We start from the raw sequence: 12,775 nt of genomic DNA, 5'->3' as shown, positions 1-12,775 counted from the left end.
CAAGGACAGAGAGGAGACTCCAGGAGGATTTCCATCCAGGGAAAGGGTGCCCACTGGAGGGCACAGAGGCAGCAAGCCCCACCGACCCGCAGGCCATTTGAACAGGATCGCCTCCTGCACTTACTTAGCACGTTGTCCGTCTTCGTGTGTGGACAGTGACTGGCCCACTCAGGGCTGGTGCACTTCCAGAGGAGGCCTAGAAACTTTTCAGTGCTTGCTCGTGGGTCAGAGCACCAACGCCCAAAGAAGCAGAGGATATCCCTCTTTCTCTGGAGCTGGGGAAGGCAGCCACCGTCCTGGGGCGGGACCGGGTCCAGGAGTGTGTTCTTTCTGAAGCCCCTGCCTTCCGTGGGTGTTGCTATGCCTAAAAAAGGCCCACTCAGCCCCAGAGTCAGGAGCAGTGACAGGCTGTCTCCAACCCAGGCCCAGGACCACGACCCGAAACCATCCTGTCTTTGGGAGGACAGGTCTCCTGCAGGAGCCAGGGAGAGGAGTGGCCCCTCTCCCCTCCCCAGGTCCAGGATGCCCGGGACCTGCAAGAGCTCTTCATCTGAGGAGGAGTCATGGAGAACAAGTGTATCTCGGCTGCCCAGCAAGTGAAATAACCAAACCCCAATGCTCAGGTTCTAACACAAGCAGAATTTCAATGTACTGTTTGGGGGAAGCTTCCTTCCCTCTTATGTGGCCTTGGGGCACCCCAAGGAAAGCCTTCTTTGTTCTCCTTCCCTCAGAGAGAGAAGCTGGCCCCGTGTGCCAGGGTCCCCACCGTGTCCCAGTGCTGAGGAAGAGCCACACGCAGGGGCCTAGTGTCAGGAGTGTGGTCGGCCACTGCTCCTGGGATCCCACCCAGGGGCCTGGTGGCTGCATGGAAGAGCTGAATTGCTTTTGGGGGAAGGAGTGCTCACTGCCCACACCGATCACCATCCCCCTCTGCACTCTGCAATCCAGGCTCTGTGCCCAGCTTACGTCAATCACCAGCACTCCACATGTTCCTGCCATGGGAGGGATCATTCAGCATCACCCCATTGCACAGAGGAGGAGAGCGAGGCCCAGAGAGGGGAGGTAAATGGCTCCAGTCCCAGAGCTGGTCAGCAGAGAAGCTGGAAAGCCAGCCCTCCAGAGCCCCTGCTAGACCAGCCAGAGACTCCCTGAGTAGAAAGTGAGCCCTCGCCTGCCTAACCAGACACGCACTGGCCCCTGACCTTCATAATGGCCTGTTCTTGACCTTGAAGGTGAGCTGGCCAACTAGGAGGGGGAGTCCAGCTGGTGGGACAGGCTGTAGCTACAGGACAGAGTGACACATCTGAGCTAGCAGGAGCCACACTCTGGTCTCCCTCCCGGAGCCTGACCAGGAGCTGGAATCTGGGTGCCCTAGGGGCCAGCACACAACAGGATCTGCACTGACCAGGGAGCCATGGCCCCCAGGGAGAGTCCACTCTGCCCTCTCCCCGCACCTGCCTGGCCTCACCTCTCCTCACTGTGGGGCTGCAGGACCCAAACCAGGCCCCATAGGGATGGCTCGGTTCCAGTTTATAATGATTTCACAGCCCGTGGAGCCCCTGCGGCCGGAAGGAGGACTGGCTGTGTACCAGGACTGGGCTGGGGAGGATGCAGGGCCTTGTGGAGAGTGAAGGATGGGGCAGGGGCCGAGTCCTGGGGCCACGGCTCATGTCTAAAAAGGGCTGAAATCCCTGAATGCCCATGGGGCCCCTCATTACAGTAACGACCCCCTTCCCACTCGGGCATCCTGCTGGCGGGCCCCTCCTCCCCGGCCTCCTTCCCACCCCTCTGACTCCAGCCGGGGCTGCCGCCAGGGACAGGCTGAACCTCTGTCCCGGCTCCTGCCAGGAAGACAAGGCAGAAGGAGGAGAGGAGAAGGGGAAGGGGCAGACTGATCTTCTCCCTGTCCTGAGTCGGCCTCCACTGATGCCTCCAGGTCCTCTGGCCCAGCCCTGCACTTAGCTGGACCCTGAGAGGGAGTCTGCATTCCAGGCCAGCTGGGTGGGAGGGGTATTCAATGACCTGTGCGTCCCCAGATGTCCTACCCACCTGGCCTTGCACCCTAAGGCCTGCCGCCCAGGGTGGGTGTGATTGCGGGGCCCAGTGGACTTTGGGGCCATAGAGCAGTTGGCTGTGGTGAGGGGATGTGGGGGACTGGTCAGGTGCAGAGCCATGGGGCTCATGTACATCCACTGCAGGGCTGGTTCACCATACAGGTGCTGCGTGCAGGTCTCCTTTGCACACCTGGCCATGACACACCTGGCTGGCCCTCTCGGTGGGGAGGCCTGGGTGCCTGGTGCACCTGTCCCCCACCTACCCCTGGAGGAGCGGCCACGTTCAAGCGTTTCCATGTCCAACCCTCAGGGACAGTTGGGAACCTGGGTCAAGAGAGGCAGGCACTGGCCCAGGACAACTGAGGGGTGCAGAGCCCAAGGAGCAGGGCTGCTCTCCAGTCCTGGGCCAGCCCCAACCCTCCCATGAGGGTCGCTTTGGGGGTGAGACCCCCTCAGATCCTCGGGGAGAGCTACCCACCATGTCCCATGTGGGGACATGACCTTGGCATCCCCAGGCATGTAGAGGCATGCGCACCTGCAAACCCACCCACACGCACCACTCTGCCCAGCTGGGGGTCAGAAGGGGAGGACACCCTGGGAGCGAGGTGGGGGACAAGGGGGAAAGAAGAAAGAGGTTGGAGACAGCTGGGCCATGGGGCAGGGCATCAGGACTCCTGGCAAGGACCCGGATCCAGAGCATGGGGAGGGGAGACAGGCCAGGCTGATGGTCAGGGGTCCCCAAGAAGCCCGGGGGGTTGCCAGGGCACTGGGAAAAGACAGGGTCTGGGTTCCGGTGTCCACCACCACCCTGGGCACTTGGGAGTAGGAAGAGATACCCACCCCCAAGTCCAGAGGGCTATAGCACAAAAGGCCTCAGCTTACTCTGCTGTCACTTGGGCTGCAGAGATGCAGTGTCCCAAGGATCCCACGGACTTGTAGAAGAGCCTGTTGGCCTTGGATCGCCATCCCCGACCCCCTGTGATCCCAGTCTGGGGAAAATGTTTTCTACCCCCTCGAGGTCCTTCTCAGCAGAGGACAGACTCGGGGCTTGGGAGGCTGAGGACCTGGCTACGCAGAACGGGGCAGAGCACAGGGCCACCAGTCTGGATACCAAGGTCAGGGCCCTCCTTGTTGCAGCCTCAGGGTCCCCATGTGGAAGAGGATCCAGAATCACTGCTCTGGTCAGGGGGAGGAGGCCTTAGGAAGGACTGGAGCACCGGGACCGGAGAGGGAAACGGGGACAAGGGAGGCTTCTGAGGTTTCTCACATCGCCCATGGAACCCACAGATCCTGCTCCTGGGAGAGACACAGACACAGAGACAGAGAAGGAGACGGAGAATGAACACAGGACAGAGGGAACCAGGAGAAGTCATAGACTTTCCTCCACCAGCTTGGAAATGACATCCCGGCATTTTGTGCCATTCTATTCCGGAGAGCGCCGTCACATAGGCCATCCACCCTGGAGGGGAGGGGATTCCACAGGGATGTGTGACCAGGATTCAGGGGTATTAGGGGCCACTGTGGGGACTGCCCAGCACACGGGCATAGATGAGGCCCTGGGACCTGAGCCTAACCCTAATGGGAGCCCCTGGAAGTCTGTGTTGTGAGAGGACAAGGTCAGAATCAGTTCATTCCTACCTTCCCACGGGGGCTGGGACACAGGCAGGAGGGGGGTGGCTTTGCCTGGACCCCAGAGCACACCCAAGCCCCACTGAGCTGTGCCCCATGCCAAGCCCAGCTACTTGGCTCATCCTTGCATTGCCAAGTATGCACCAGCCTCCTGTGATAGCAGGCACGGAACATGTGTAGAGGTCCTACCCCTGATGGCATCCCTAGAACTAGAAGCCAGAATACACCGATGTGCAGATGGGGAGCCTGGGGAGGCCCCGAGAGGCACGGGGTCTGTCCAGGGTCATAGCCCTGGGCATGCGCAGGAGTCTGGTCTGAACCCAGCTCTGTGTCCTCACAGCAGGGACACCGGCTGCACCCAGGCCTCCCGGGGCTGTGGGTGGGCTCTGAGGGTGTCACTGTATGGATGGGGCAGGGGGGAGGGTGAGCATTCCGCAGCGGGGGAGGGGGCCCCTCAGGGGGCTCTTGTGTGAGGAGGAAGTTGGGTAAGGGGACCCCAGGCAGTGGTGACCTCACTTCCCTGACAACAGAGCCCAACAGAATTTGGAACCCCGGTAACCAGGCACCCACATTCCACAGACAGCCCCCTGCCCAGCTCATTTCATTGGAGATCTTAATGGCAAAATGTTCATGTGTTGCCTGCCGAGGTCCCGAGGCTGCAGGTGGAAGAAGGCGCGCCTTGAGGACGCTGTCCCCCACTGGGGATTTCATGTCAGGACTCCCCACCGCCTCTGGCCATTTGGTCGGAAGGACAGAAAGGTGACAGCAGGAGGCCCAGAGCCGGCCACCCAGCCCCACTTGCTCTGATGACCTGTGTAGCCCCAGGTGCCCTCCCTGTGTGTGTCTGTGAGTGTGCACGTGTGTGAGTGTGTGCGTGTGTGTGTGAGTGTGTGTGTAAAGAGGGGTCATGGGGGTGGGGACTGGGCAGGAGGACAGTGCGGATGGCCGGGCAGGGCTGTGATGCCTTGGGGCCGGCTACCGGTCCCTGTCTTTGCAGAAGGCCACGGAGGACACGGAGAGGCAGCTGGCGGACGTGCCCTCCTCCCTGACAGAGGGGGTGACCCCAAAGGCATCCCAAGAAACAGGTGCTGGGGATTGCGAGGCAAGACCTCCGACACCACGCGGACCACCGTCCCAGGTGGTCGTCCACTGGACAGTGGTCCAGGAGCCGGAGCCCATGGAGGCCGAGGCCGAGGGTGAGAAGGGTGGGGCTGGGTATTTGTGGTGTGTGGGGACGGGTCGGTGCGGCCCCACAGGGAGGAGCTCCCAGAGGCTGGTGTGGGGCCACGAGCAACGACTGGGCACAGAGCACACAGCGGGTGGACTGCAGCTGGGGAGACGTCCCCGTGAAGGTTCCTTCCCGGCTGTGGCTTCTCTGGGAGACCCTGGGCTGGGCTCTCTCTCTGCAAAGGCCCACAGAGAGCAGGCATATGGGTGAGCTTTTCTCCTCTCACAGCTGCTCCACCACCTGAGGAGCTAGAGCCCGATCTGGAGGGAGGGCTGGTGCCTGCAGTGACTTCAGGAGGAGACCAGGAGCCGGCAGGTGACCCGGCACCTGCCCACAGAGAGCCTGGCGCTGTCCAGGAAGAACTGGCACCTGCTCCTGCGCCAGCCCCTGCCCCTGCCCCTGCTACAGTTCCTGCCACTCCCCCTTCCCCCACCCCAGCCCCTGCCCCTGCCTCGGACCTAGATCCTGACCTGGCTCCTGCCCCTTCCCTTACCCCTGCCTCTGCCCCTGCCCCAGCCCCTGCCCCTGCCTGTGCTCTTGTTCCTGCCCCTGCCCCTGTTCCTGCTCCTGCCCCTGCCAGAGCCACTGTCCCTGACCCAGATCCTACCCTTGCTCCTGCCCCTGTCCGTACTCCTGCCAGAGCCACTGCCCCTTCCCCTGCCCCTGCCAGTGGTCCTGTTCCTCCCCCTGAGCCAGATCCTGTCCCTGCTCCTGCCCTGGATCCTGCACCTGCCACTACTGCTGACCCTGTCCCTCCCCTTGCCCCTGCCCCTGTCCCTGCCCCTATCCTGAGCCCTGCCCCTACTCCTGCTCCTGCAGGGCTCCCACAGCCACATCCAGAGCCCACAGCCCTGCAGGGAGAGCTCCTCGTACAATCACCCTTAGTTCCATCCCCGGAACCCGAGAGCCCGCCCGATTGTTTCATGCCCTCCCCCTGTGTTCTTTCTCTCTGGTACATATTAACTGTTATTTTATCCTTCCATGTCCTATATACTGTTTATTATTTGTTTTAAATAAAATTACTTGTTTTCAATTGAACACGTCTTGAGCATTAAGTACATGCCCAACGCTGTGCCACCACACCCCAGAACATTGCCGCAGAATATCTCATTCCCCAAAGGAGGCCCCGAACCAGAAGCCCTCCCTGCCCATTTCTCCTGCAGCCCAGACCCCGGTGACCCCTAAGCTGCTTTCTCTCTCTGTTCCTTTACCTATTCCTGAAGTTTCTGTAAGTGGAATCACACAATAGGGGCCTTTGTGTCTGCCCCCCTATTTTCAAAGGGGACCCATTTTCTTCTGTGTTTATTTGTCATAAAATTTCCCTTATTTGATATTGAAATCCCCGACGGATGACACATCAGATGGAATCATAGAGGCCACTTTAGGAATTATGGGCACAATCTCGGGGCTGAGACCCCTGGTCCTGCTGGGACACCACAGCCTGAACCCAGACAGGACAGGGCTGGTTCCTCCTGAGACCCACACAGAAACCAGGGAAATGCAGAAAGCTGGAAGACACACCACAAAGGGCAAAAGCATTGCTCACAACCCAAGGCCAAAGAAAGGGTTCACCTGACTCTGGTCCAAACCACGCTCCAAGTCACTGGGTTCCACAGGGACAGAGACCAAACACATGCAAGTCCAAGGCGGAAGGATTGGCATGCAGGGAATATGGGTCAGAGATGCGGGAGCTCCTGGGGAAGGACTCCGGCAAAGGAAACCCTATGGAGGCAGCGCTGGTCACCCTCAGACTGGCAGGTGTCTGGTCTGTGGACCAGCAGCCCTGGGGAGAACATGAGGAAGTAGAGGTCCCCTGGAGAGAAGGGTGACAGGCACCCCTGTCTGGGAGAACAGTGAGCAGCACCCATCCCAGGCCACAGGTGCACCCATCCTCAGCCTCGGACTCAGCCCCGGAAACTCCGGCTCGGTTTTTCACACACCTATTGTCAGGAGTGTTCATCACAGCGGTGCTGGAGAGAGCAGGGAATGGAACAACACTAATGCCCAAGGAGATGGATGGGATCCACTGTCCCAGTTCTCATGATAGAATGCCCTGCAGCTACTGTCCCGGTGTCATCCAGGGCACAGGATCTGGGAAGCCCCTCCTGAGACCCACCCCTCCTGCCACCCTGCCCCTGGGAACATTGGGAATTGTTTGAGGAGGAGGGGGAGAGGATCCAGGATGACAGCGGGTGCAAGGAGAAGGAAGGTCAGCACTGGGAGGACAGATGGACGTGCCCTGAGCCACCATCCAGGGCCCAGGCTGTGATGCCCTCGGACTTCACCCCAACTAAGGACTCCTGATTTATGGACCCAGCTTCTGTGGTTTTACTCCCTCCCTCATTCATTCTCTCCCTCATTCATTCCCCACCTCCAACCCTCCCCTCCCTCCCCCTCCCCCTCCCTCCCTCCCTCTTTCCTCCCTCATTCAGCAGAGGATCTGGGGTCCCTGCTGTGTACTGAGCACTGGGGCTTCATCAGTGAGCACCCCCCAACCCACATGGTCACGTCCACTGTGGGAGGTGACGGGGGCAGTCCTCAGGGCTAGCACTGGTGATGAGCACCAGGAATCTGCTCCTGAAAACACCGGCCAGTTGCACAAAGAATGGAGAGACCCATGCTTAGCACTTCCTCTAGAAAAATCTAGTCCTGAAAAGTGATGAAAAGTAAGTATATCCTAGACTTCATGCGATGTGAGTTCTAATGGCAGGTACCTACTGATTCCTAGAACCAACAAAGAGTAAATCATCCAGTGTCGACTGGGGTGTTGTGACCCAACTTTTCTGACCAAATGACACGTTTCAGCCAACATCTCCAGGGCCTCTGAGTTTTCCCAAGGGTCTCTGCGATTCTCTGATCCTTCCATCAACCTCCTTGGGAAGCTCTATCCTGTCGTCTTCCTTGTCTCCTGCCTCTTCTGGGACCCTTCCGTGGCCTCCCCACCAGGGCCACCCCCACCAGGACTCCCTGTGCCCCCTGGCCTGACGCCCACATCCCACGCTGGGTCCTGTGAGTCCGGTGCTTTTTGCAAGGACTGTGTGCTCCCTCTGGGGTCACTTGGCATCTCTCTTGCAGTGGCCTGCATCTTCCTGTGCTGGGTCTCCTCTGAGCAGTCTGTGAGGCCAGACTGTACCCATGTCACGGGCATGGAAGCGAGAGTCCAGAAGGTCCAGACGACCTGCTCCCAGTCCCAGCGTGTGGAGCATGGGTCAAGGATGGTCCGCGAGCAGAGGAAGACTTGGGCCCAGGGAGACTGAGGGAGGATGTGGCACAGTGAGCCTGCAGGAAGAGAGTGAGCACTATGGGGGCCTGGTGCTCAGACCTGCTGGGAGACTGCATCTCACCCACAGCAGCTCTGTCCCCAGGGCTGGAGGGTGTCAGGGTAGCCACCCTCCGAGGCTCTAGGCTGACAGTGACTGGCAAGAGAGGAGGTGCACCTGATGCAGGAGAGAACCCTCAGGCAGAGAGGAGGGGGCAGGTGCTTCCCCAGCAGCTGGAGGAACTCGGGGTAGCCACCCTCCCGGGGTGCAGGATGGCAGTGGCCGGCAGGGGAGGAGGCACCTGGTGCAGGAGAGAGCCCTCAGGCAGAGAGGAGGGGATAGGCTCTCCCCCAGCAGCAGGTGCACTGGGGCAGGCTTAGGGGGCATCCGTGGACAGCAGTGCCTGCAGCTGGGGTCTCCACACAGACCCCCTCCTCAGGCTCAGCACAAGCTTGTCTGGATGGCCTTTGTCCCCCAAATACAAAGTCTGGCCCAGGACACTCCTCAAGCCCTGACTCCCAATCCTTTGACCTCAGCTCAAGTGACAAGAAATGGCCAATAGTTTAGGTGGGGTTGGGTGCACAGGGACATTTGCTTTTCTGGCCCATGCTGTAACATTGCTGGCATTTTAAAGATCTCAGGGCTTTGATTCAAAAACGGTAGGATGCCGGGGACCCCAGTCGGCTTTCGGGAAACCTGCCTCTGGGCCTTGCAGCCCTCCCATCCCACCAGTTCTGCTCAGAATCCCTCCAGGTCACAGACCCACAGTCTTGGCTCCTCAGATGGCCCGGACGATGCACCTTCAAAAAGCGATCCCGGTGGGGCAGCAGGACACACTGTGGATTCCAGCAAATACACCTCCCAGAAACTGAGGGTGCTGCTGCACGAGCTGTCTGAAAACAGCCATGTCAGGGTTCCAGGAAGATACCAGAGGCACAGGAGTAACTGAGGAGCATCTGAAGGTCAGGTAGGGGCAGTCAGAGCTTCCAGACCCTTCTTCCGTAAAGCTCCTCATTCCTCAGCCTTTCTTCCGATGATTCTGCCTGGTTTCTATTTGCCCCAACTGTTATCCATTGCCTTAGGCAGCAGAGACTCATGTATGCCTTTAAATGTTTTGGACATTGAATGTCCTCCAGTAGCCACTTCACTACTGGGAAAGTTGGTAGCAAGCAAGAAGTCCCAGAGGACTCCAAGGGTCTGGACTTGGTGTTTCCCTCTCCTGAGATGGGGACACCTGTGAGAGGTGCAGGTGGTCAGCTGGGGGAGGGGGGCAGGCACCTGACGTGGACAGATGGGGCATAGGTGAGGCCCTAGGCCCCCGGGGTATGTGCCTGGCATCCGGACTGAACAGGTCTTCAGAGCTGCAGACTGGCTGGGATCATCTTCAGGCTGAGGAGGAAGGTGAGGGGAACAGAGGGGACTGAGGAGGTTCGGCTCAGACAGGAGAGGGCTGAGCCACACTTTTGGGGGAAAAGTGGGGTCAGGTTCAGGCTCACAGGGACAGACCTTGAGGCCATTATGCCATGTGAAATAAACCAGTCCCTAAAGGACCGACACTGGAGGACCCCACTTGTGAGGGATGGAGAGAACTCCCATCACAGAGGTGGAAGGAGCTGCTGGGTGCCGGGGCTGGGGAAAGGGAATGGGGGGTTAGGGTCTCGTGGGTAGAGGTTCAGTTGGGGATGATGAAAACATTGTGGCAATGGACCGGAAGTAGCCGGTGCAGAACAGGGAATATACTTATTGCCACTGAAACGCGCTTCATGGTATCAACTGTATGTCCATTACACCACAATACAAAAGAAGTGAGTCAGGACGTCAGGGCCATCACAAATCCCTGGAGGGCCCAGGAGCAGGGAGCCTGTATCTTAGTTCTCACTCTCACGCTCTGCCCCTTGTTGGGTGACTGAGCTCAGTAAGTGCTTGCTAAGACACAGTGCAGGCAGCTGGTCCAGAGAAAGTGCACAAGTGCAAACCCACTGGTGGGCACTGAGGAATCCCAAGGGGACGTGCATCCAGACGGAGCGAGTGCCCACATTTCACAAACACCAGCATAGAAATAGCCATTTATTTTTTTTAAACATTTTATTTATTTATTTGAGAGAGAGGGAATGAGAGAGAACACGAGAGGGAAGAGGGTCAGAGGTAGAAGCAGACTCCCTGCTGAGCAGGGAGCCCGATGTGGGACTCGATCCTGGGACTCCAGGATCATGACCTGAGCCGAAGGCCGTCACTTAACCAACTGAGCCACCCAGGCGCCCAGAAATAGCCATTTAAAACCAAGGCAGGAACCTTATATAGCCCAGAGGGCTCCACGCTCCTGGAGGCCGAGCTAGTGGCCACGGCCAAGGCCTCTGGTGGTGAGGGCACTGGGGGGTCTGAGAGGTGACTCGGCGCACCCTGACCCTGAAGCCCCACGGCTGTGGTGAGGTGTAAGGACTGGGAGGGAAGACCCGGCCAGCACCTGTTCTGGCTCCATGGCTGCTACAGGGCTGCTCCCAGCACCAACAGGCAATGTCTGTTTAGAACCAGAGAGAAAACCTTTTCCCTCAATCGTTCTTTTTAAAGATGGTTGCTCAGCATTGACACAGAAAAACCTCTGACATAAAACTGGAGCCGTTCACAGTTGCAAATGACCCCGAAATGATCAAAATGTAGTGACCACAAAGAGAGGAACGTGTGCCCCCAGGCAGGCCTCCTGTGCACAGGGGTGCCTGGGGCGTTGGCGTGCCCGTGCAAGCAGTGCTGGGCTCCACAGTTTCCCTCAAGGGGACAGAAGTAGGAATCTGCTCTGACAGCTCCGCTCAAGGCAGCACCCCCTGATGGAGACGGGGGCAGCCCCTCGTGACTTCCAGATGTCCTGGTGATTCTTGGGCACAGCCATGGATCTCAGCTTCTTCATGACCCAGGGAATGATGGGGGGCCAGCCCAGCAGCCTCGGGTCCCGCAGATCCTCCAGGGGACAGCCCAGCAGCCGCGGGTCCTGCATGGCCTCTGGGGGCAGCCCCTCATGAGTTCTGTGTGTCCTGGTGATTCTTGGGCATGGCCCGAATCTCAGCTTCTTCATGACAGGGGCCAGCCCAGCAGCCGCGGGTCCCACAGGTCCTTCAGGGGACAGCCCAATACCGTGGGTCCCATAGCTCCTCTGGGGACAGCGCCTCAGGAGTTCTGGGTGTCCTGGTGATTCTTGGGCACAGCCATGGATCTCGGCTTCTTCATGACCCGAGGAATGATGGGGGCCAGCCCAGCAGCCGTGGGTCCCACAGGTCCTCCGGGGAGAGCACCTTGGTGGGCCTGTGCAAGTCCCGTGCGCTCCCTCTGGGGTCACTTGGCATCTCCGTTGCAGCGGCCTGCGTCTTCCTGCGCTGGGTCTCCTCTGAGCAGTCTGTGAGGCTGCACTGTGCCCATGTCACGGGCACAGAAGCGAGAGTCCAGAAGGTCCAGATGACCTGCTCCCAGTCTCACCATGTGGAGCCTGGGCAGGGAGTGGTCCCTGAGCAGAGGAGGACTTGGGCCCAGGGAGCCTGAGGGAGGATGTGGCACAGTGATCCCACAGGAGGAGAGTGAGCAATGTACGGGCCTGGTGCTCAGACCTGCTGGGAGACCACATCGCACTGGCTCTGTCCCCAGGGCTGGAGGTTGTCAGGGTATCCATCCTCCCAGGCTGCAGGCTGGCAGGGACTGGCAGGAGAGAAGGCCCCTGGTACAGGACAGAGCTCTCAGACAAAGAGGAGGGGGCAGGTGTTCCCCCAGCAGCTGGAGGAACTCTGGGTAGCCACCCTCCCAGGCTGCAGGCTGACAGTGACTCGCAGGAGGAGGCGCACCTGGGGCAGGAGTGAGCCCTCTGCAGAGAGGACGGGGCAGGTGCTCCCCCAGCAGCAGGGGCACTTGGACAGCCTGAGGGGGCATCAGTGGACAGCAGTGCCTGCAGCTGGGGTCTCCACACAGACCCCATCCTCAGGCTCAGCACAAGATTGTCTGATGGCCTTTCTCCCCCAAATACAAAGTCTGGCCCAGGATCCCCCCTCAAGCCCCAACTCCCAATCCTTTATACTCAGCTCAAGTGACAAGAAATGGCCAATAGTTTAGGTGGGGTGGGTGCACAGGGACATTTGTTTTTGTGGCCCATGCTGTACCGTGGCTGGCATTTTAAAGATCTCAGGGCTTTGATTCGAAAACGGTAGGATGCCGGGGACCCCAGATAGCTTTTGGAAACCTGCCTCTGGGCCTTACAACCCTCCCATCCCACCAGCGCTGCTCAGAATCCCTCCAGGCCACAGACCCACAGTCTTGGCTCCTCAGATGGCCCAGACGATGTGCCTTCAAAAAGCGATCCTGGTGAGGCTGCAGGACACACTGCAGATTCCACCAAATCCCCCTCCCAGAAAGTGAGGTTACGACTGGACCAGCTGCCAAAAACTGACAGGTCAGGGTTCCAAGAAGACACCAGAGGCAGCATCTGAAGGCCAGGTAGGGACAGTGAGAATCTCCAGTTTTGCCTAGGGGCAGCTCCCGTCCCCCTAAACCCTCAGTGGGATGGCTTTACTGGGGGATTGGGGGGGACCATGCCTGGAGGACCCATGGCTCCACTGTTAGAGGTCGCC

Source organism: Eumetopias jubatus, unplaced genomic scaffold, assembly GCF_037043125.1.
Source record: "Eumetopias jubatus isolate StellerSeaLion01/CBP00866 unplaced genomic scaffold, mEumJub1_p1.0 scaffold_30, whole genome shotgun sequence".
Lineage (NCBI taxonomy): Eukaryota > Metazoa > Chordata > Mammalia > Carnivora > Otariidae > Eumetopias > Eumetopias jubatus.
This window is presented reverse-complemented; position numbering follows the sequence as displayed.